Raw genomic sequence first — 24,310 nt, 5'->3', positions numbered from 1 at the left:
CTTATCTGCCCTTTTGAACATTTTACAATAGCTGTCCTTTAATTTAAGCTTAAGACCATCCTTGGCTCTGCTTAAGGACTATCAGTCATAACCACAGAAAGAAACTAGTGCCTCAAATAATCTATAGCCATCTCCCCAACATTTAAAACCATCTCAAGAAGAAATATTGCCTTAAATGTTTCCATGAGTTTCTCATCAGTTACTCATTCTACCAAGGTGGGGGATGAGTAGCCACATCACTGACATCTGTTCACTACAATTCCTTCCTCATTGTGAAAGCTTAATTCCAATGCTAACTGACTGGTCCATTTCTGCTTGCATTTACCCTGAATGACCTGTGCAAAAGACTCTCCTCTGGTCAACATCTGTTTGTTTACCTCAAATAAAGACCAGGAATTGAGCTTTCTACCATGTGAGATTTTTTGCTAAGATAGGAGAGGAAAGGGGCTTCAAAATTATGAAAAATAAATTGTTGGTGAAAGGACATGTTGAAAATTCCTTGGTAAAAAAGATTTCCCTTTGTAAGGCCAATTGTAGACTCCTTATCATGGTTCCATTAAACTCAATTTAATTCCACATTTCTATCAAAGAAAATACTCAAAATTGTGCTAGGGGGTAGTGTAAGCTGTTGTGTGTATGGATATATGTGATGCTAAATGAGAAAGTTAGAACTGCAAGTGAATTTCATGAAATAAGATGCTGATCTCAGGCTTTTTTCCTGTAGGCAACTCAGTCTAAGCACTGGAAGGATGGGATCTGAAGAATAGTGTTTACTAGACTTCCAGAGGGGCAGGACTCCATTCATTCATTCATTCAATCATTAATTCATTCATTCACTCATTCATTCATTCACTTAGTCATTCACTCATTCTTTCAATAAACATTTCTTAAATACTCCTGGTGTGCCCATCACTGTGATGGGCTCCATAAAATTAAAAAAAAAAAAAATCCTAACCCCTTCCCTCAAAGACCTTATATTCTAACAACAGCATTCCCATATTTTTTTCTTCCTATATTCATTTTCCTAAATGAACCTACAGACTAAGGAACTTGATTCTTAGGGTGTTATCACTGCTTTTGACATTTGTAGGGTTACCTTCAGGGAAATGAGGAAAAGGCCATTTAATTTAAATTAAATTATTTATTGACCCCTTCCTTCCAAACCTATATTATAAAGAATATGAACTATTTCCCTGCAAATGCTACTGTATTCAGAGTACAGTATAGAGTGCCAGCTATTTTTAACTTTTCCTTTCTTTCTTTCTTTCTTTCATCCTTCTTTCTTCCTTCTTTTCTTCATTCCTTTCTTCCCTTCTCTTTCCTGCTCTCATTTACAATAAATGCCTCATCTATTTTCACTTAAAGACAGCCTAAACAATTTCTGATCCTCTGAAATGACTTCCAGAAAATAGTCATTTGAACTAATCATGAACTCAAGAGGAAGTAGAAATTAGAAAAGATTATTAAAGCATTTTCTGCTGTTTAATCTCCCTCCCTTATCGGCACATTAACCTTGTTTTCTCTGCAGGATCCCTAAATCCTAGAGCAAAATTAGGTCAGAAATTCAGATCAGATTAGATCAGGTCAGCTGACTCAGTCCAGCAAGATCTTTCCAGGCTCCCGTTTCAGGCATTTTTTATGGGAATATCTGTGGTGCGTATGTTTGTGTATGAGGTTGGGGGTGGCGCAAGGAAGAGATGGCTGGTGGTAGTTCTGGTCCTTTGTATCCTTAGACACCTCTAAGGATGTCACAAAATAACTTTTTCAGTAAAACCCAATGGTCTTAAAGATATATAATAGCACTTCTGCATGACTTGCAGTATAAATATAGGTTGTCACTGTATTTCTGAACTTCTTCCATTGAATAACAAGCCACATAAATAAAAGTTATTTATGACCAAAGAAAGGGATGTGTCACACTAAACAAGATGGAATAAATCCATCAGATTACGTCCTTCTAAAATGCATCGAGTTTCAGTAGATACCACAAGTCCACAGTACAGCATGATTCCATAAAGAACTATACAGAGCTACAGGATTTATGTAATATGTACCATTTCTCCAGTAAGAGTCACAATAGGAATAAGTCTTTGAGGGAATGCTATTATTTAAAAATATTAACCATGTCAGTTGCTGATACCATCAGCATCTGCTCCAGAAGTAACAACATGCAGCACAAAAATGGAGATACGACGATTACTGTTAATTTTATCATCTTAATAGCCAGACCAAATGTTTTCTGTTTCTTTTTGCTTCCTTTGGAAGCATCTGATAGAGTAGAACCTAGAAAGGCAAACAATTAATAAGTGCAAATATGTAAATATAGTTGCATATAAAAAAAGAGTCAGAGGTAATCTCATTTCAATTCTGACTGTCACTTTTAAATAGGAACTATAATCTTGTGTAGATCCCCCGGGAACACCCACAGGGAATAGAGCTGTTTCTAATCAGGCTAAGTAGCCCTTTCTGTCACTGCTGCTTTGCTGCAATCAAGATACATCTTCCAAATTGTTTTCGATTGGGGGTGGGAATTCAGCATTAGGGGTCATGGTTCAATTTTTTGGAAAAGGTCTGATCCATCAGAGAAGATATTCAATGAGAAGTGTACCCCATGCTCAAATTTGCTCCCATGATTCATTTAACACGTAGTGGGTTAGATTATTGCCAGGGTATTCCTGGCTAAGAATAAGCTGTCCAAAATAAACAAAAACTTGAATGAAAGCCAGTCATGCCAATCTAATAGACAATTTCAAAAGCCACATGGCTTGATTCAAGGAAATGGGTGAAAAAACTCACAAAATACAGTTTTGATATATTATGAGATGTAGTAGGCACCTTAAATCGTTCACATTCCCGTTGTGATCAATTCAACAAGGATAGTCCAGGTGTTATGCTTGGTCATGGAGCTACACAGAAAAAATGAAATAGTTCCTGTCCTCAAGGATCTTATGTTCTACCAAGAGTATATAACATGTACCCATGTAAGCAAAAAGAAAATAATACAAAGTAATTCAAGAGAAAGAGAATCTAAACTCTCTAGTTGATTTCACAAGCAAGTTGTTACTGGAGAACACTGACTGTGCTTTCTGGGACATCAATCTTTACCCAACCACGTACAAGGATTTCCATATTAAGATTTTGCAACACAGCCTATTGGTATTTGAAACTAGCTTTGTTTGTGTGAGATAGGCTTTTATCAATAAATACATAATAATCAGTCTGATTTAACAGTACCTAAACAACTGCATAAGAATTTACAACAGAGGTTTGATGATTGTATTTTCCCCTCTAATTCTTATGCCCTGGTATTATTTGGGGAAGTTAAGTCAGCTCTGCTACGAAGATTACCAGCATGAGCACTTTATATCTTGTTTGTGGGGTTTTTTTCCAGGAATTATTCCCCTGACAAATCCCATTAAAGACAAATGATTAAGGTACAAAGGAAGCTAATGGGGACTCTTAATTTAGGTCACTATTAGAATAAGAAATTTAATTATGAAGTCACACAATATTTAGACTATTGAGCATATTCCTTCCTATAAGCAGAGGAACATTTCATTTCTCTGATTATTTCATTTTAGCTCATGTACAAGAGGCATTTCAGTGAGTATCTTATCAATAAGGGCTAGCTTCAGAAACTCTGATCCCATTGTTTACAGAGATCACTGGACCATAAGATCCTAGAACTGGAGGGCTCCTGGGAGATCATCTATTCCAAATCCCTTCATTTTTATAGCAATGCTGGGCATATCATGGATTTCTAAAACTGTACCTTGTAGATTTCAAACAGAAACACCATCCATAGCCTTTCCAGGTCAAATAGTCTCCATCTGTGGCTCGCTAAAATGTCAACATTTGATGATTCCTTTTCCTGTCTAGTAAATCAGAGTATATGCCTTCAAAAGCAGACAGAAATAAACATTATAACCACTTTTGTCTAAGTGCTACCAAATAATGAGAATTTTCAATTTCCTCTTTGAAGCTACAGGAATTTCAAGTTAAACATCCAAGTAGTACTGTTTTAATTGCAGATGTGGACCTAGAGCTTCCATTAAAGTTAACGGGAATTTGAAACTTCTATGTGACTAAAAGCTAGCTTTTACTTTTTTGTGTTTGTTTTCATCCAAAAGCTGAAAATATTATTTCCTATTGGGAAACGTATAGGAACCTAGAGAAAAGCACTTGGAGGGGGGAGGGCAGGAAATGAATTTTCCATATAATAATAATTATTATTTTTGTGTACCAATTATATTATCTCATTTAAATACATTATCTCCTGTATTCTCTACAGCATATTGTTACCTCCATAAACCAGATGAGGAAACTGAGACTCAAAGGCATTAAATGACTTGCTCATAGTCATACAGCTACTATAAAAAAAAAGGTTTTGAATCTACTTCCATTCCAGGCAGAAAGCCCACTATTCTTTCTATATTGTTCCCCAGTGCTTTTGAATAATAAAAAAAAAATACACTTATTGAGATTTGAACAATAGAGATATGACGTAGTCTTTATAAATTATACCCATTAAGGCAAAAAGCATAATAGAAGGAAGGTAAAACTGGTTAGATGGCCATAGGCATAGACATTATCAAGAAGGCTGGTTTTTTTGTGGTAGCCACTCTGCTTTAGTTCTGGTTTTTGCCCTTCTTACTGACCTCCTTCCCTGTTACAACAAAGTACTATCTGTAGCCATCCAGAGCATGGGATCTCCAGGGTCTCTATCACCATCAGTCACTAAGATTTCTTCTATCAGGACCAAAGGAATCATGTAAGCAAGGATGGCCTAAACAGCAAAATTAATATTTTTGCTGTTCTCATGAACAACAATAACATTCTTGTCGCTACTGCTGTTACCTCCCTGAATGGGAATATTTTTTTTTAAACAAGAAACATAGGCATACTCTTTACCTAAATGTCACAATTTCTAAAATTCCCCATTAGAGATTCATTCTTTTAGCTTCTTTTGCCAGATTTTTTTTTTTTTGGTTTTTTTTTTTTTTTGGTTTTAAAAATGTTCTTGTTCATGGGAGTAATTGTAACAGCAACAGCAACTTTATTGTTGTTTCTAATAAGAAGAGCAGTGATAGTGACCTGACGGTCTAACCTGAACCTCTCAATCATACTATAAACAGAAGCTGTGTGAACAACAGTATGATGGGATATATTTCATGAATAAAACCAGCCAGTGTATATTCAAATACACAGATCTGTGCCTTCTGGACAGTTTTATATTGCTAGCCAATGGGCATGGGATTTTCTCTAGATGGCGACTTTGGAAGTGCAATTTCAAGTTAGTGTTCTGTTTCTTAGGATCTTGTAACTCTTTACTACAAGGGGAAGATTTAGGGATACAAATGATCTGTGTGTACTAAACTTAGTAGTAAATTTTGTTTGACATAATTTGACAGCTAAGTTTTTGTTTGGTTTTTTTTTTTTCTGTTTGTTTTAGTTTAGGTCTTTATCTAGCTCTCTTACCTGCAGTCAGTCTCCATATAATTGTTCCCTCCTTCTCACCTACAAATATTCCTGAGTTCAAATGTAGCTTCAGACCTTCCCTTGTTATACAACCCTACGCACCTCTCTTAACATCCATTGACTTTGTTTTCTCAGTAGTAAAATGGGTCTTGTAATAGCATCTTCTTCTTTGGGTTATTGTCAGGACCAAATGAGATATTTGTAAAGGACTTAGCACCATGCCTGGTATACAGTAGGTGTTTATTTTTTTTTTCTTTTCTTCCTTTCTAAGAAAAAAAAACCTCCTCACTTTATCTGACCATCCTTTATTCTATATTTCCTTCATTTCTTAGCTAAACTCTTTGAGTAAGGTGTCTACATTAAATGACTCCGCTACCTCTCCCCTCACTTCTAAACCCTCCATTTTCTGGCATCTGATCTCATCATTCAAATGGAACTATTTTCTTAAAAGTTACTAAGAAGGTCTTAATTGCCTGCTTAAGTGCCCTTTGCTTGGCCTAATCCTCCCTGGCATCTGTTTCTTCTGACACTGTTCATCACCTTCTCCTGGTACTCTCTCCTCTCTATGTGTTCATAACAATGCTCTATCCCAATTTTCCTCCTCTCTGACTGATTGCTCCTGCTCAGTCTCCTTTGCTGAATCTTCATCCACTTGCCATAAGTCTCCCCCAAATTTCTGTCCTGGGCTTTCTTCTCTTTTCCTAGTAGTACCTTGTTTGGTGAACTCATTGGCATTCACTCATAGAAACAAGTATTAGGTTTAGGCAGATCATTCCATTCCAAGATCTATATATACAATCCTATTCTCTTTCCTGAGCTCATGTATCACATTACCAATAGACCAATGGACATCTCAAACTGGGCATCTTAAATTCAACACTTCAAAAGCAGAGCTCATTACATTCCCCTTAAAAAAAGCTTCCGTTCTTTTCAGTTTTCCTATTTTGATGAACCGTACCACCTTTTGCCCAGTCTCACAAACTCAGTCTTATACTTGTTTCCTCATACCTCCTCATACATCCATCCATTCTATTGGCAGATCTTGTTGTTTCTATCTTTAGAACATCTCTTATATACATTCTCCTCTCTCTACTCACCTAGTCCCTACCCAAGGACAAGCTCTCATTACCTCTCATCTGGACCATTGTAATAGCCTTCTAATTAGTTTCCCCATTCTCATCCATTCACCACTCACTGGCCAAAATGATTTTCCTAATGTGCAAGTCTATGTTGCTCTCCTACTCAAAAAATTTCTGTGGCCTATTATGATAACAGAATCCAATATAAAATGCTCTTCATAACCTGAGCCCTTCCCACCTTTTCAGTCTTCTTACACTTTACTCCCCTCCAAGTACTCTCCAAACCAATGACACTGGCCTGCTTGGTATTCTACCTAATCATGATAAATAATCTCCCACCTCTGAGACATTACACCAGCAGCTGCTCTTGCCTGGAATGCTTGCCTTCCCTCCTCATCTCCAGCTCCTGGCTCCTTTGGTTTCCTTTACAATTCATCAAATCTCAAATGCAAGAAGCATTTCCTGGCCCACTCCCACCCCATCACCCCAACTCACTCTGCTAACAGCTTCTTCTCTGATCTCAAGTGCCTTTGCATTGTATGTATCTTGCCTAGATTTCATACTTTCATGTTGTTTCACTTATTCAAATTGCAGTCTCCTTGAAAGCAGTCATTGGTTTTTGTTTTGTTTTGTTTCCTTTCTCTTTCCTTTCTTTGTATCTTCAGTGCATAGCACAGTGTCGGGAACATAATGCTGATTAAATATCTGTTGACTGCATTTTTCTTAATTGTAGTTTGTCATTGTGGTTGGAGTTCAGACCTACGTCACCCCAGGCCCTTTCACTCATCATCTCTGGGAATACTAGATACTGCCTCAGTTCCATTTGCAATTCCTTGACTGTGGGTTCTGATTCATCCTTTGCTAGCATTCTAATGCCAAACTAGTTGATCTCTCTCATAGATCCCAAAGGATCTTGACCCTAGAATCCATAAGCATGACCTTAGTTTCAGCTCATTAGACCTAAGGCTTGTTCCACATGAAGCTCCTTGAAAGAAGAACTGTAACTAAGGCTAGGCAAGGAAAGCCTTGCCAAAATGTGGAAGGTGCTTCCTCCCAGGGCCTTCAGTTGTCCCTGTCTAATATCCCACATTATGATCCCACACACTCCCATGGAGTCGTAACTGCTCTCCCCAACTCCCTGGGGATCTATCACAGGGTTCTAACAAAATATCACTTTTGATCTAGTGCCTGCCTTTGTCCATCATATCACATCACCTTAATCTGCTGGCTTTGTCCCACCCACGTCTAGACTCAGATTGAAGGGCACATAAAACTGCTCTATAAACACCCACGTCCATATGTGTTTGAATGAATACATATATATTTATATAAAGGATATTTTAATAGCTTTAATGTATGTATATATACACATATATGTGTATGTGTATGTGTACATGTACATGTGTACTTATATGTATATAAAATTTTAAATGTTCTTTAAACATATATACAGCCTCAAAATACTATGTGTATTTTTAGGGGCCATGTGATTTTAAGCTATTAACACATATCTATGCACTATATATTTGTATGTGTTAATTGTACAAAACTACATTTAAGTTTTTTGGGAAACCACTTTTAGCATACATAATTAATATAGATATAAATATATAGGATTTATATAGCATTTTAGAGTTGCAAAGTATCATACGTATATGACTGCATTTGAAGCAGTCTTCTCTGAGTCTAGGTGGGGGGAGGTAAAGTCAGTGGATTGAGGGGATGTGGTATGGGGACAAAAGCAGGCACTACAACTAGCTAGATGATGATGGTAATAATGAAGATAGAGGGGTAGATAGATAATAAATATACCTAAATATATAATAGCATATATATTCTGATATAACTTTAAACTGCTAATGAGATATATTTTAAACTATTAAAGCCTATATATGGACATATACATATGGAAATATATACATATCTTTGCATATATATGGGTATATATCTGTATGTCTGGTTAGAGAGACAGAAACAGAGAGAGAGAGAGGAAGAGAGAGGGAGGGAGAGAGGGATAGAGGGAGGGAGGGAGAGAGAAAGGAAATGGAATGAGTTTTATGGACCACAGGCTGTCACAGACATACACATAGTCATACACACGTGCATGCATGCACACACTCATGCACATACACATAGACACTTTCAGCTGATTTTGCCTCAGGCATAAGACTCCTTCCATTCCAAGCAGAGCTTGTTGCAGCTCTGCTCCCTAGACAACTGGTAGATACCTTTGTAAATTCTTTCTCTTTACCAAGTTTACTGATAGGATCATCCTTTTTCCGCCTCTAGCTTTCCAGTCAACCTTTCTCCCATTGTTCTGATTCTTCCACCCAAATACAAATTAACAATTACAAACCAGCTGCATCTAAATTGTTTACAATAGTGTCCTCAAAAAAAAGAGAAGTATATTTAGAAAACACATAAAAGCAGAAGAAAGACATATACTTCATGGGGAGAAAGCAATCTATGTAAAATTTTTTTTTGTAAAATCAAGGGACTGTTCCCTCTCTTTCATAATTCCCTCTCCCTGTTCATATCCACATAGAAATTTTCTTTCAGCAGGATACAAATAATTGAACTTTGGGGGAAATGTTATTTTTCATAATATTGAGATTTGGAAAAATACATAATCACTTATTAAATCATCAACATGTGAGGTAGATTGATGTACTTATTTTCCCTATCATTATGAAAACTGAAAAATGCATAAAATCTTTTCCCCTGGTCACACAAGAAATCAAAGCCTGAAATGAGATGAGGACTGGTATGGTGCACAAAGAATGCCGGCTTGCTAGCAAATTGTCTGTTTGTGAGTCTGAGCTCTGACATTTATTAGACTGGCCAACTCTCTTAACCTCTCTGAGCCTCAGTATCCTTGTCCAAACAATGTTGATAATAATCCTTACATAGCCTGTTTCACTGGTTTCACCATATTATAGGTATAGAAGTGGAAAGGTCCTTTGAGGTCATCTAATCCAAACCCCTTTTACTACAGATGAGAAAACTGAGGTCCTGTGACATCAAGTGGTTAAATGATTTGCCTGAAGTTACACAAGTAAGTGAAATTTAAACTAAAGTGCTTTGGATAAATCCAGTACTCTGACACTATAACATACTGCTTGCTTTATAAACATGAAGGCATGACATAGATATGAATGCTTATTATGATTAATCTAGGGCTTTTGATTTAAAAAATGCCATTTAATTAACAAAGCTCTTTACTGCTATATATGGGCCCTCATCAGAGGACCAACCTACCAAGGAATAAACAGCTAAGTTTTTCAGGGTAGGAACGGGTCTGAGACTAAGACCAAAGAATTTAAGAAGCAATAGTTTAATCTCTAGGCATGAGGGAATAAGTGATGGGCATGGGACATCTCCAGGAAGAATGCAAATTAATTCTAAGGCATTTTATAAGATTCCCCATATAGGTACTGCCTGAAACTGAAATGTTTTCAGAACTTCTGTGAACTAAAAACCATAGGTTGAGACATCTAGGCAAAAGTAGATATTGGGGAGTGCTTAATGGTAACAAGGCATTTCCAATTACAGAGACCCCAAATGTTCTCAATAACTAGTACTTTGATTCTAAATTCTGGAGCCCTGAAGTGCCTAGACTTACAGTAACTACTTCTCCTACCAGTTTAGTCAACCTGAAATTGATTCCACTGGCTAACTGGTCACCAAATCTGCCTCAAACTCATGGCCATCCTTATGTGGATGAGCATCACCAAATTTGACCAGAGTGCTCCTCAGACAGCAGACTCTTGACCCTTTGTTAAATAATCTTAAAAATCCTCTCTAACTAGTAAAAACTGCCAAAGCTTGTGGCCTCCTCCCTAAATCTCATATTCAGGGACATCTCCATATCACAACAAGAGTTGAAAAAAACGACCTTGCAGAATCAACGTCCTCTGATTCTACAACCAAAGCTCTTTCTACCCTATTACTCTGCTTCTAGAAATTACTTCAGAGAACAGTTTTCCCCCAAAAGCAATAAAAACACAATCTACCATTGCTGCTTATTTGTGAAATAAATGGAAACTGATCTTTCATAATCTCTATGACCAATAACCTGACAAATTTAAGTGTATAATCATGCTAAAAATATTACTATATTTTTAAATGAAGGTTTACCCTTCATAGGGCTATCAAATAAAAAAATATTCCTTGAACAAAGGGAGTACTACTTTCATACAGAAATACAAAATATTAGCTATAGTTCTTTATTCTATTAGTTTTTTTAAAAACTATATGAACACTCAAAAGTTTTAAAATATAGTGAAGGAAATAAAGTAAAGAGAGTTTAGTCTGATGCAGAACTATTCATCCCAGGCAACTCCAACTGGCTTATAAACATTAAAGACAAAGAAATATACCACAGACAGTATATATTATTATATACTCAAGGAGAGACTGTCACCAATCTACCATGAAAAGCTTCCTGTCTAAAACTGCGCAAATAAGACTTCAGTCCCTTAGCCAATCAGTACTAGATACTAGGTCAAATTCCATGAGTATGGTTAGACCAAACTATTGGCCCAGATTTCATTAGCCCAAAAACAATATGTCAATTCATCAACAACTCAAAGGAAGAAATATATTAGGACTTATATTATGTGTGTGTATACACACATACACATATATACATGCATACACATATACATGCAATGTCATATATATGATATTCAATGCAGAAAAGGAAAAATGATCCCTCCAACACTTTTATTTCTTAGACTTGAAATGTTTAACATTTGTCTAGAACATGGAAGTCATAAAAAGAATAGGACTCAGGGGTGGAGAATCTGCAACCTGTGTTTAGCAATACAGAAAGTGGTCTCTGCTTACACAGCCAGATACTGGCTATATGATCAGAAAACATTTCTTCTGGTGTTATCCTTCCAGGTGTGACCTATTCTAGGGGTGAGAAACCTGAGACCTCAAGGGTACATGTGGCCCTCTAGGTTCTCAAGCGTGGCCCTTTCACTGAATCCAAATTTCACAGAACAAATCTTCAGTCAAAGGATCACACTTGAGGACCTAGAGGGACACGTGGTCTCAAAGTCCCAGGTTCCTCACCCTTGGAATAGGTCATACCTGAAAGGTTTAGGGCCAGAATGAATGGTTTCTGATCATATAGCCAGTATCTGGCTATGTAACCAGAGACCACTTTCTGTGTTCCTAAACCCTCCAGGTATGACCTATTCTATTTAAGACTTCCATGTATGTATATTTGTGTGTATATACACATGTAAATGTGTGTGTATATTTATATATTTACATATATACACATACACATATATAAGCATATACATGTACATATATATTATATATATGAAATGTCTACACACACATACAGAACATCTGGTGCCCATAGAGTAAGTCAAAAGCTAGTGCTTGCAGCACAGAAGGTTCCCACAGAGGATCTGTCTTCCCCTCAGTGGTACATAGAATTCCTATCAACATTAGTGGGAATTGGGCATAACATGGAAAGGAACAGAAACTGCCTGATTAGTGATGTAACACCATTGAGTGCTTTTAAAGTTGAGCATCTTCATCAAACTTCCACTATTAAACTGTTCTTTTGGTGCATCACAGCCTGTTCTTCTGGACTGTTACCAAGGGGATACTTAGAAATCCACTTCTGTTCAAAGTAAGTCAATTCTTACCAAGCCGTTTACTAAATCCATTAGCTAAGGACAAGAATAAAACAAGTGGATGAGTCTCTCTCTCTCTCTCTCTCTCTCTCTCTCTCTCTCTCTCTCTCTCTCTCTCTCTCTCTCTCTCTCTTTCTCTCTCCATCTCCCACCCCTCCCTCTCTTCCTCTGACTCTCTCATCATCTTTCTTTTTGCTTTTCTATGCATCTTTGTCTGTCTCTCCTTTTTGTCTCTCTATCTCTGTTTCTCTCTCTCTCTCTCTCTCTCTCTCTCTCTCTCTCTCTCTCTCTCTCTCTTTCTCTCTCCATCTCCCACCCCTCCCTCTCTTCCTCTGACTCTCTCATCATCTTTCTTTTTGCTTTTCTATGCATCTTTGTCTGTCTCTCCTTTTTGTCTCTCTATCTCTGTTTCTCTCTCTCTCTCTCTCTCTCTCTCTCTCTCTCTCTCTCTCTCTCTCTCTCTCTCTCTCTCTTTCTCTCTCCATCTCCCACCCCTCCCTCTCTTCCTCTGACTCTCTCACCATCTTTCTTTTTGCTTTTCTCTTCATCTTTGTCTGTCTCTCCTTTTTGTCTCTCTCTCTGTTTCTCTCCTCTCTCTCTCTCCTTTCACTTTCATATTATTTATCTGACCATCTATAACATCCTCCTACAATCTTCCTATCGTCCCTGTAATGACATTACAATCTATGCATCTTAAACAGATTCTCCTTTGCCTTGAATGGCTCAGTAAGATTCTCTTTATATTTACCGTTTTATTGCTTCTTCTTGTTTGCGGCGTTTTTCATTCTTTTCTTTCAAGTAAGCCAGGTTTGTTTCATTCCGTAAGCGATCATTCTCTCGAGCAATATCTGATGCATTCTGAATAACCAAGCCATCATAGGCCTTCATTCCCATATCCTCTATGTACTGGAGAAAAGCATCCAAAGTGTCCTCCTCTGAATTAGAACTCATCGTCTTGCAGGAGATCATGTTAAAAAGGAAGAAACACTTTCCTGCAATTGGAAAACACATTATACCTTCATCAGTGGGAAAACAGCTTGCAGTTTATTATAGCTCAGATCTTGTCAGTTCCCATTTGTAAAACTTGGGGTAAAACATATTTGGAAATTTTCCCTACAGGAAACCAAAGAATTTGGATATCATATTAATAGAACTTAGTTTAAGTTACAGATGGCAAATAACCTAATAAAATAATGGATTTGTGCTTCTTCGGTTTTCTGGGTTTCAGAACTGGAAGAACTGATAAATAGAAATATGCCTAGTTGTATCTAATGGTGACCATCTCTTAGGATGGGGGGTGGACAGGGGATGAGAGGAAAAGGAAATTTACAAGATAACCATTGTATATTTAAAAAGAATAACAAGATATACATAACAGATTTGCATTTTCTTGTAATTATCTTTTTTAAAATTATACTATGCTATGGAAATGCTTGGTTTATTCCAAAAAATATTTTTTTCAAAGAGAAAGAGATCTTAGCAATCATCAACTCTTACCCTCTCATTTTTCAAATGAATAATTAAGGTTGTGAGTAGTTAAGTGGTTTGCCCAAAGCCAATATTTGAATCCAGATCCTCTGTCTATAATTCCTAGTGCTCTTTCTACCTTTTTTTTCTGAAAGGCTATGTCAAAGAAAATGCTGGTCAAATAAAGCAAACATTGTTAATTTCATATTATCAAAGGAAAAATAATAAATCTCTCCTTTTACCTTAACCTCTCTGGGGAGTATACTTTGGGAGGGGGAGGTTGTTTGGGTATTTATCACTACATTTCTAGAAAGAAATGGTATGTCAAGTAACAATTACTTTATGTTTCAAGATGAAACTATGGTTAGGATGATAATTACTGTCATGGGTGTTATTGCACAAAATGTCATCCTTACATGGATGAGATGAGAAATCACATCTGATTATTTTTTATTATCAACCATTATAAAATTTTCCTCCTATCAATCTCAAGGTAATACAATTAAATTGAAAATGAATTTTTTATTCTTACATAAAGTTTCCAATTGCCACAAAAATTCAGGAAACAAAAGTGTTCATGCAGAATTTCCCTACAGCACAGAATATTTAAATTGCTAATAACATTTGCCAAGAAATGTATTAACAGTCTTCTATTTTCTCAAGTAGCAACATCACCTGGAATAATGCTTTGTATTCACACAGAACTTTAACTCAAGCATCGTAAGTATCACCAATTACCACCTCATTAACCCTCACTATATCTTCCAAGACTGTACACAATAATATCCTTTTCATTTTCTTGTTGTAAAAGTTAGATTAAAATGAAGTGAATTTAGTTACAGGTAACTTGGGGGGAAAATGGAAATCCCAAGTCTTATGTCCTCCTTTTATGTGGTTATATGGAGATGAATATAAGCAAACTAAATAGCTAAGAAGCTAGACTGATCCAGATTGGAGGAGGTATGGAGCAGATATTAGCGAAAATCCATTGCGACACACAAATGTGGCTATGACAGTTCTATGCCTCCTTGAGCCTCACTTTTCTCAGCTATAAAATGAATGGATTAGATCATACAGCCTATGAGTTCAGTTCCAGGTCTAAGTTTATGATCCTATGACTTAATAAATCTCACCTTATCAACTAAAACATTTAGTAAAACTTCAAATATCAACCTATGGAATAAGCATGTTATTGTTCTACTATTAAGGTTGCCTGTCCTTGGACATGTGTTCCCAATGACACTGGTAGCTGTATTAAAGTTGTGACAATCTATCCGAAACACAAAGTATTGGGAAATACATGGTGATAGGGCAATGATGTATTAGAAGAACTATTGACTAATTCTTATCTCTGTCCCTAGTCTGCTGAATGATCTTAGTCAAACCATTTATTTGTTTTTCTAGGAGTGTTTCCTCATGTATACAATAATAAGGTTGGCCTGGATACTGTCTATGGGTCTCTCTAATTTCAGACATTCATCATTTTTGAGCTTTCATCATGATAACCATTTGGAAAAGCTAAGGACAAAATCAGAGCGCCTGAAGAAAAATTACTCCTCCCACTATTAGATACCACTTACTCCACTGCTCCACTTATGTTTTCAACCTTTATAAACCAGAAGGGTTTTTGGAATAGATTCACAAAGTTATTGAACATAGACAATCAAGCATCAGCTTTTTACCTTGGCACTCACAAAGTGCTCCATATTTCATCCCTTCTGAGAGTGATAATAATGATAGCTAGCTTTTATGTAGAGCTTTAAGGTTTGAAAAGTGGGTTTGCTAATATCATCTTTGATTCTCACAAAACTGAGAGGTAGAGGCTAATAGTATTTCCATTTTACAGATAAGGAAACTGAGGCAGATAACGGTTAAATGACTTGACCAGGGTCATATATCTAATAAGTGTCTGAGTCTGGACTTGAACTCTGTTCTTCCAGCTTCTACCCAGAATTCTATCTACTATGTCACTTATGTTTAAATGGTATGTCATGCTAATCAATGAACATACTCTAATTTTATCTCCTGAGGAATTTTTGCCATCAATACATTCATTATTATACATTCTTGAATGGCACAGGATACCTTTTCCTTGTGAAATCCATGTCATATTCCAAAAATAGACAATTTAGGCCTAGAGGTGGTATAGTTGTTTGTTGACTAATGGGTGTTCTTGAAATTTTTTTTATTTTAACAGTAATGATGTGCTAAGTGAAATTGTCTTTTTTAATTTCAATTATTATATGATATAATTTAATTGTGTTTTAATATCTAGAAATCAAACCAAAAGGAATAAGTAATGAATATAGGTACTTAAGAGAAAGCTGTTGCAGGGTGGGGTGGAGGGGGAAGTGATATTACAAAATATTCCCTTTATATATGAATATTTCACAGAATAAAAGTTTAGCTATTATTTTAAGCTCTTTTTTGCAGTGGACATTACCATTTAGAGAATCTGGATTTTTAAAGTAATACCTCGATTTTATAATCATTAATTTCTACTGTAATTATGCAAGCCAAGACAATGTTCTAATGATTTCAGAATTGTTGCCTCAGGGCAGAAAGGGATCACTCCCCTTTCTCATTCTAGTAAAATGTTTTTCTGAATTGGGTAATGGTATTTGCAAGTTTTCAGGTTTGGATTTAAAAAGAAAACACCCTTTCTTAAAATTATGTAGTGTCAGCTACTTTCTGTAAAATATTACACAGCAGCAACTACCTAGATCCATTGATTAACCTGGCATAATAATGATCCTAGTAAATGAGTTTTTCATTGTATAGAACCTGTCAGTTTATGTGAAATAACTGGATATTTTAAGTTACCCATTCGTTTAGTGGAGTTTAGTCATTTAATTTTTGTTGTTATTTTTGTCTGGACCTGTAAATCCTTAAATGTGGGAGCTCCCTGGTGCTGAAACTCCCTCATCAATCAATAGCCCTATAATTCATAATCTTGGAGATCTGTTTATATTCCTATACCTAATATATGTCTCAGGCTGTTCCTGAGCCAGGTACTCCCAACTCCTACACCTCCCCCTGTATTTGCCATGTCACACTGCATCTTTTCAATTGTATTTCTTGAGGTGGAAATAAATGAAATTTAGAGAGTGTTAAAGATTTTTTGATATTATTATACACATCCTTTGGAAACCAAGCACCAGAAATGGATCTAATACTTTACACACCAGGCACACCCTATCTCATGCCAACAACTCTTTTGAGACTGAAAGAGGAACTTCCCAAGCTCCTAAGCTGAGCCATAAATGTGGATTTGTAAAAAAAAAAAAAAAAAAAAAAACAACAACAAATAAATAAATTACAGTCACTTTTATGTAGCCCCACCTAAGTACAAGTCAACACAACTCACTAATTCTTAAATGTTCTTTTTAAAAATTTAATTAATTTATTTTTTTCAGTTTTCACACTCGCTTCCTTAAGTTTTCAATTTTCTTCCCCTCCCTCCCCAATTCAACATGCAATCTCATATGAGTTCTATATATACATTCTTATTAAACACATTTTCACATTAGTCATGTTGCATAGAAGAATTAAAATGAATGGGAGAAACCATGAGAAAAACCAAAACAAAACAAAACATAACACAAGAGAGAATAGTCTCCTTCATTCTGTATTCTGATTCCATAGATTTTTCTTTGGATATGAATGGCATTTTTCCTTAAGAGTCCTTTGGGAATGTTTTCGGTCCTTGCATTGCTATGAAGGGCTAAGTCTATCAGAAACAGGCCTGGTACACTGTGACTGTTGCTGTGTATAATGCAGATTGGACTTTGCAGTGTCCATCCGCTGCTCCTGGTTCTAACTTTTGAGGCCAAAACAAAGAAAGTTTAATTCTCCTTCATGTGCAAGTCTTTCAAATACTTCAAGACAAATACTTTCCTCTTTCCCACCTCCTCCCCCCAACCCAGCCTACTCCCTTGCCAGTGCCAATTCTCCAGGCTAAATATGCCCAATTCTTTCACTTGTGAACACTCTACCAAAAGTGTTACTCCTAGATCATCAATAACCTTTGAATGGAAAAAGACATTCTCAGTTCTCATCCTTCTTTAACATTTTACTTTATTTTTCTTACTCTTGAGTTCTTCCTCCTAAATATTCTACCCTCCTTTAGCTCCCTTACTCTTTCTCTTCAACATGGTTTCCAATCCCTCTTAGACAATGACTTCTGACCATTTTTATCTCTTCTGTACACTACCTCCATTGGTGAACTCATCTGATCCCCCTGATTCAATTGTCAACTTTGTATATATGACTTGCCCATGAGAAATGGAATTGTTGGAGATTTAGACTAGTTTCTTGAGTCTTATTTTACTGCCAGACATCTCTACTTGGATTTATTAATAGTAACCCAAACCCAATATATCTATTATTTCCCCTACTCCAAACCTGCCTTTTCCCTCCTTTCTTTTCTTTTTCTTTATTTTCTAAATAGAGTATCAATACCTTCTGTCATCAAGGCTTGAAATTTTAGTCACCATTCATTTTTCTACCCCCTCATCCCACACATCCTTTTGCTTGAGAACTACTGTGGAATTTAACTCCAGAATCTTTCCAATGTGTCTAATTCTCTTTATACATGTAGCTACTACCATGTTTCATGCTTTTATCACCTCTCACCTAGACTTCTCTAATACCTCCTCAAATGAACTCCCTACCTCCAGCCTCTTCTGTCTCTAATTCACTTTTTCCCTAATTTCTTTTATTTTTATTTTCATTTTAAAATAATGAACAAACAAGTCTATTTTCTCTCCCTTCTATCATCTACTCCATTGGAAAAAAAAAAAAAAAACAAACACAAATCTTACAACAAATATTCAGTCAACAAAACAAATTCCTTCACTGGTCTTGTCCAAAAACCTCTATGTCTCAATCTGAACCCTGGTTCTGTCACCTCTGGGTTAGAAGGTAAGCAGCACATTTCATCATGGGTTATCTAGATTCATGATTGATTATTACAGTCTTCAGAGTTCTCAAGTCTCTTAGAGTTGTATGCTTTTGCAACACTCGTGGTTTTGCTCACTTCTTTCTGCATCAGTTCATAAATGTCTTCCGAGATATCTCAAAAACCTCACTTTTATTATTTCTTTTAGCAGAATACTATCACAATATATTCATATACAATAATTTATTATTCAATTCCCCAACTGATTGACATTTTCTTAGCTTCCACTTCTTTGTCATTACAGAAAGAGATGCTATAAATATCATGCATATACAGATGTTTTTATTTCCTTCCTAATGCATAACTTTTTATTCAGAAATGCATAAAATGTTAGAGATAGAACAAATTCCTAGAAATCATCTAGTTCAATAACATGCTAATTTAACAGTAAAAGAAACTAAGGCCTCTGCCCTGCTTAAAACTTTCAGTGGTTTGTCGTTGTCTATTAAATAAAATCAAACTACTTTAAAGTTCTAGTATTTTATGTGTTCCACATACATCTAACCTATCTTTCCAATTATTTTATATTGCCCTTCTTTCTGTACTCTGCACTCTAGCCAAAGTAGACCATTCACTGTTCTTCAGACTCATATCATCCTTTCTTGTCTCCATGCCTTTTCTCATGCCATCTCTTATGCCTAAAATGAGATTCTTCCAAATTCTACTTGTCAAAATTTTCCTTGCCCTCCAAATACCAGACCAAAGGCCACCTTCTCCATATAGACTTCTTAATTCACCCATCTGGAAGTTACCACTGTCTTTTCCAAACTTTCTTAACATTAGGTTTGTCATTTTCCCATGAACTTATCATATTCTTATTTTTAGTAAGAGTAGTATTTATCTCTGTATACTTCTTCTCCCCTGTTTAAGGGAAAACTTCCTAAGGGAGTGGATTATACGTTATTTGTATCTATATTTTATTGCCAAGCACAGTGCCCTGTATGTAGTATGGCTCCATAAATATTTGCGCAATTGAATTGAAATCAATTTAATCTAGACAAGTCTGCTCATTGTACAAATGAGGGAATAGGGAATCATAAAACTAGAGTGGCTTTATCCATTCTGGACCTATAAATATCTTCAATTTGCTGAGGACAGTATTTTTACACCTTGGACACATGACCTAAGTACTCTGAGTTCCTTCATATCTAACATTCATAATCACAAAATATATTATTATAGCAATTCATATTTACAGACATTTTTGTAAGATCCCCTTAAATTAGGCAGTGAACATGTTACTATCATCATTTTACAATTTGAGAAAACTGAGATTCAAAGAAGCTGTGTGATATTCCACATCACACAGCTAATAGTATCAAAGGTGAGATACAATAAAGGGCCTGACCTGGTTGATTCTAAATGTCCTATCCAGCTCTAAAATCACATGATTCTACCTTCCTAATCAAAGCTCATTTCATATGCAGGTAAGTTATAAAGAAATATGTTCATATCCATCCTTGGGGGATATGTAGTTCATAGCAAATGTTCATTTCTATTATAATTACTATCATAAGTGAGAATTGAATGGGCACATAATCATGGACCAAAGACATTTGGATTTTTTAAATTCCTATCTGTGGATCTTAAAATTATTCTTTTTCCCCCTCAACTTTCCCATTAGTAATGACCAAATGAAGTATCTGTGTGCATATGATAGATCCCAAATGTGTTTTTTACCCTCAAAAGATTTTAAGGGCAAAATTATTTCACAATAGTTTGTCTACTACCTATAAAGGTAACTAGCAACCACAATCCTCAAGATTTCTTTAAGGTAGAAATGGGAAATCTTAATTCAAGAGGCAGTTGTAACAATTCATAAAATGCCCTCACTTATAGCATCATTGATCAGTGTTAACTTTATTGACCAATAGTCTATCTAGAAGCATCAGAGGGAAAAAAGGTGGATGAGTTAAGAGGTGATCTATTCCTTTCTTGCATAGAAGTTTCTGCTTAGATTTACTTCCTGATGACTTTCTTACCAATATATACTTCAACAGATTTCTTCCCTCTACCTCCACCCCTGGAAAGAACCTAAAAACTTTAGAAAACATAAAGACATTTGTCAGTAAATTCCTTTCTAATATCCAGTACATAGGCAACCAGTAGCATTTGTCAGAGACCACCCCCACCCATGAGAAACACTTAAATTTTCATATTAGCCACAGAGTATCATTTCAGGGATCAATCCTTCTTTCATGGATTCTGTCTCATACACCTGTAGTTATTCAGCGCCTCCCTCTACAGTTTTCTGTATTTGGTAGTCTGTAGAATCCCTTTGTCTGATTTTCGGATTGCTGTATTGACCTAATTTATTGCAAGAATGAAAGTCATTTTGTTCAGTTTAAATTATTCCAAACAATGAACCAATCATCTTAGCTTTCCTGAAGATATGTCTCCTGCACTACTGAAATACTTTACTGAAGTTATTGTGTATAACACCCTGACATTTGTAGTTCTTAATATTTTGGTTAGTTTTACTCTGAAAAAGTAGGACATAATACTCAGAAAGCTTGATTCAGGTGTATGTAGGACACCAAGTCCCACTTTTACCTGTTAATACATAAAATAATAATAGTAATAGCTAACGATTATATAGTACTTACTATGTGCCTGGGACTGTGCTAAGCACTTTGCAATTACTATCTCCTCTACTTTTCACAGTAACTTCACATGTAAAATCATCACTGGATTTCCCTAATACTGAAGGCAGCACTGCTAGCTAAATGAAATCCCATTTGAGTATTTGCATTGTCATAAAATATCTATTGCAAGTGAAATACTTGAAGGGTGTAAAATACAAGCAATTAGGTCTGAATAGAGTCCAAGAAACATAAATGTGCAGCTCCTCTTTTTATATCTTCCCCATGGATGCTTCCTCTAGCTAAACACAGAATGAATATAATGCAGAGAAACTGCATGAGTCTTAGTGCTGATGATATCAAGTGGTCTGGGAGCATTTATTGTGAAATAAGTGTATGCAAAAAAAAAAAATGTTGTAGTTATCCACTTAGTTTGGTTGCTATGTTAATTTCAGATGCAGATGCTGTATGGTCGTTGATTTCCTGGAGAGCAGCTAAAGTAGTATGCAGTAGTGCAGAGATTGGGCACTCCTGTGGAACAGGGTGCTTACAATTTTAGGAGTGGCTTTTGTTGATGGAAGGAGGAATGAATTAAGGCTAGATAGATGTAAATTGAAATTGGCATACTAATGCAAATAATTTCATCCTCCCATCCCCCACTTCATAAAATTTAGTACAAATTTCTTGGTTTCAATAATTGCAACTCTTGCAAATTTTCAATTCTTCCAAAAGGAAAGAGTAAAATAAATAGGCACAAAATATGTAGTAAGGGTGGGGGGAGAACTTCCAATGTGTCCCAATGACCAAGAAACAGAAATTCTATTTTTATCAAGTAAAGTCAGCTGAGTGAAGCAGCCCACAGACTCATATGGGCTCTAATTCCTTCTCTTTTCATAGATCTTTTATCCAGCATTTCTGGAAAGGAACTGTTCTCCATCTGTTGCTTATCATTTTCCAAGATATAAAAGTTGTAAAGACTCTATCAGTCTGGGTATTTGCCACATATGCTGGATGACACAGGTGGACAAATCACTAGAAGATGTTTTATATATCTGTAAATCTCAACACCCAATTCCTGCAGCATAAGAAGCTTCTAGAATATCAGATTTAAAACACACTTTCCCTTTCAAGATAACCTTATATGTAGGATAAGATCAAGTTTATTGGTGACTTAGTTATGTTATTACACACATATTTAATAAGTAGAAAGCACACAATATGTCGAGTGGGATACATCTTGATAATACTTTTGCAGAGCAGATTTTATCTGTAACTCATACTTCATTTTCTCACTCCCACCCAAATAAAGTCTACATTTTCTTTTGTCAACAGGTAAAATTTTAAAGTCTTTACCCTTTCTTTTCCTCCTGAGATTACAAAGAACATCTGCCTTGATTCAGTGAGAGAAGTTGCTGGAATCTGCTCATTTTGCTTTTTTCCAATCAGTGAATTTCCTCTGAGGCAGAGCTCCCAATTTTGCCCAGGAGTATTTCTGCAACTAACTGAACACTTCACGTGGCAGTTTGGGCACAGTTTTTGCCAGTGGAGTAAAACAATGCTTCCTGTTTTCTTCATGGATTCAAAGCTATTTGAGATAGCACATTTCAAATGAGATCATGTGATTAGATGATCAGATGTTATATAAAAATGTGGAATATGTAAATAGAAAGATGGTGTAAAATCAGGCAATGAATGTAAATGAAACTTCACCCTACAGGATGTCTGGATATCCTCCATATGTGCATGCTATGTGGAAAAGTACAGGATAGAACAGTTATGATGACTTCTTATTATACCATATCAAGAACCTGAAATATCATTCCCTTGTATTTATGCTTAGATCTTAGGAAACTTCATAATCATTTCACCATATTCTTATGACCTCGAAATGTACCATTTCTATGAAAAATGGGAAGTGATGAAATTAAAATCAAAGGAGTTGGTTGAAGTGCTAAAAAATATGTTCTTGTCTCTCTTTAGACTGATGAGTAAGTTTTTTTCCCACCTTCTTTCTCAATGTGACTAGGCAATGTAAGAACTAGGTTTCTCCTCCAACTCAAATTAGTAATAGTGCTACCAGTTCATAGTTCCGCAGGTAATCTATCCACTCACTACATATATACACAAAGTCTCAATGATCACAGCTTTCTTCTGAGCTTTGGATCACATGGTTCTAGATGCTTACAAGGCATATTTGCAAACTAGCTACAGTCCCTTTTGCAAACTGCTGACTGGAGCTACAAAAGAAATCAGATTGGATTGGGAGTTTATGCTTCATTTTGTTTAAAACACTCAGATGACCTGCTGTCTATATTAGGTCAGTGATGGCTCCTATCATCAAACTTTATAACTTCTATTTATACATTGCCCCTCACAGAGATGTTCTCCTTTAATGACTATATATGTATATATGCATATACTCATATACATTATATATATATACATACATACATATATACACATACACACATACACCTATATGTGTTCTTTCTATTGGATTTCTGAAATATCAATATCTTTCATAGAGTCATCTCACTTGTTCAACTGGAAATGGCAAGAAGTGTGATATTTTTCTCCCCAAATAATATCATGTCAATATAATTATGAGTCAATTGCTCAAACTTTTATGGAACTGCCCAATAATTGGTACTTAGTAATGCAAAGAAGAAAATGTAGAACAGTGTAAAATACAAACAATTAGAAATGAGTTAATTTTAACTCTCTCTTTTTATACTTATTACTCTGCACATTTCAGATATAAGTACTTTTATGGTGAATTAAGTCCTCAAACTTGAGGGCTAGTATATCTGTCATATCAATGAAAGTAGAAGTGAATGTTTGCCAAGATCCAGAACGTCCTTCCCCATTTATTGCTAAAATTTAAGAAAAGAAATGACAAGGTCAATATCTAGAGAGCTAAAAAAAAGAAAGAAAGAAAGAAAGAAAGAAACAACAATTTGAGAATTTGCAAATGAAAATGGAAAAGTCCCTATAATTTTGTGCAAAATTCTTTATAGAAATTGACTGCATACTCCTCTGGAATTCAGGATGTTGTGATGAGCATTATAATATGTGGACACTTTAGCC

This window comes from Notamacropus eugenii, chromosome 6 (genome assembly GCF_028372415.1).
Source record: "Notamacropus eugenii isolate mMacEug1 chromosome 6, mMacEug1.pri_v2, whole genome shotgun sequence".
Lineage (NCBI taxonomy): Eukaryota > Metazoa > Chordata > Mammalia > Diprotodontia > Macropodidae > Notamacropus > Notamacropus eugenii.
Note: the sequence above shows the minus strand (reverse complement) of the source record.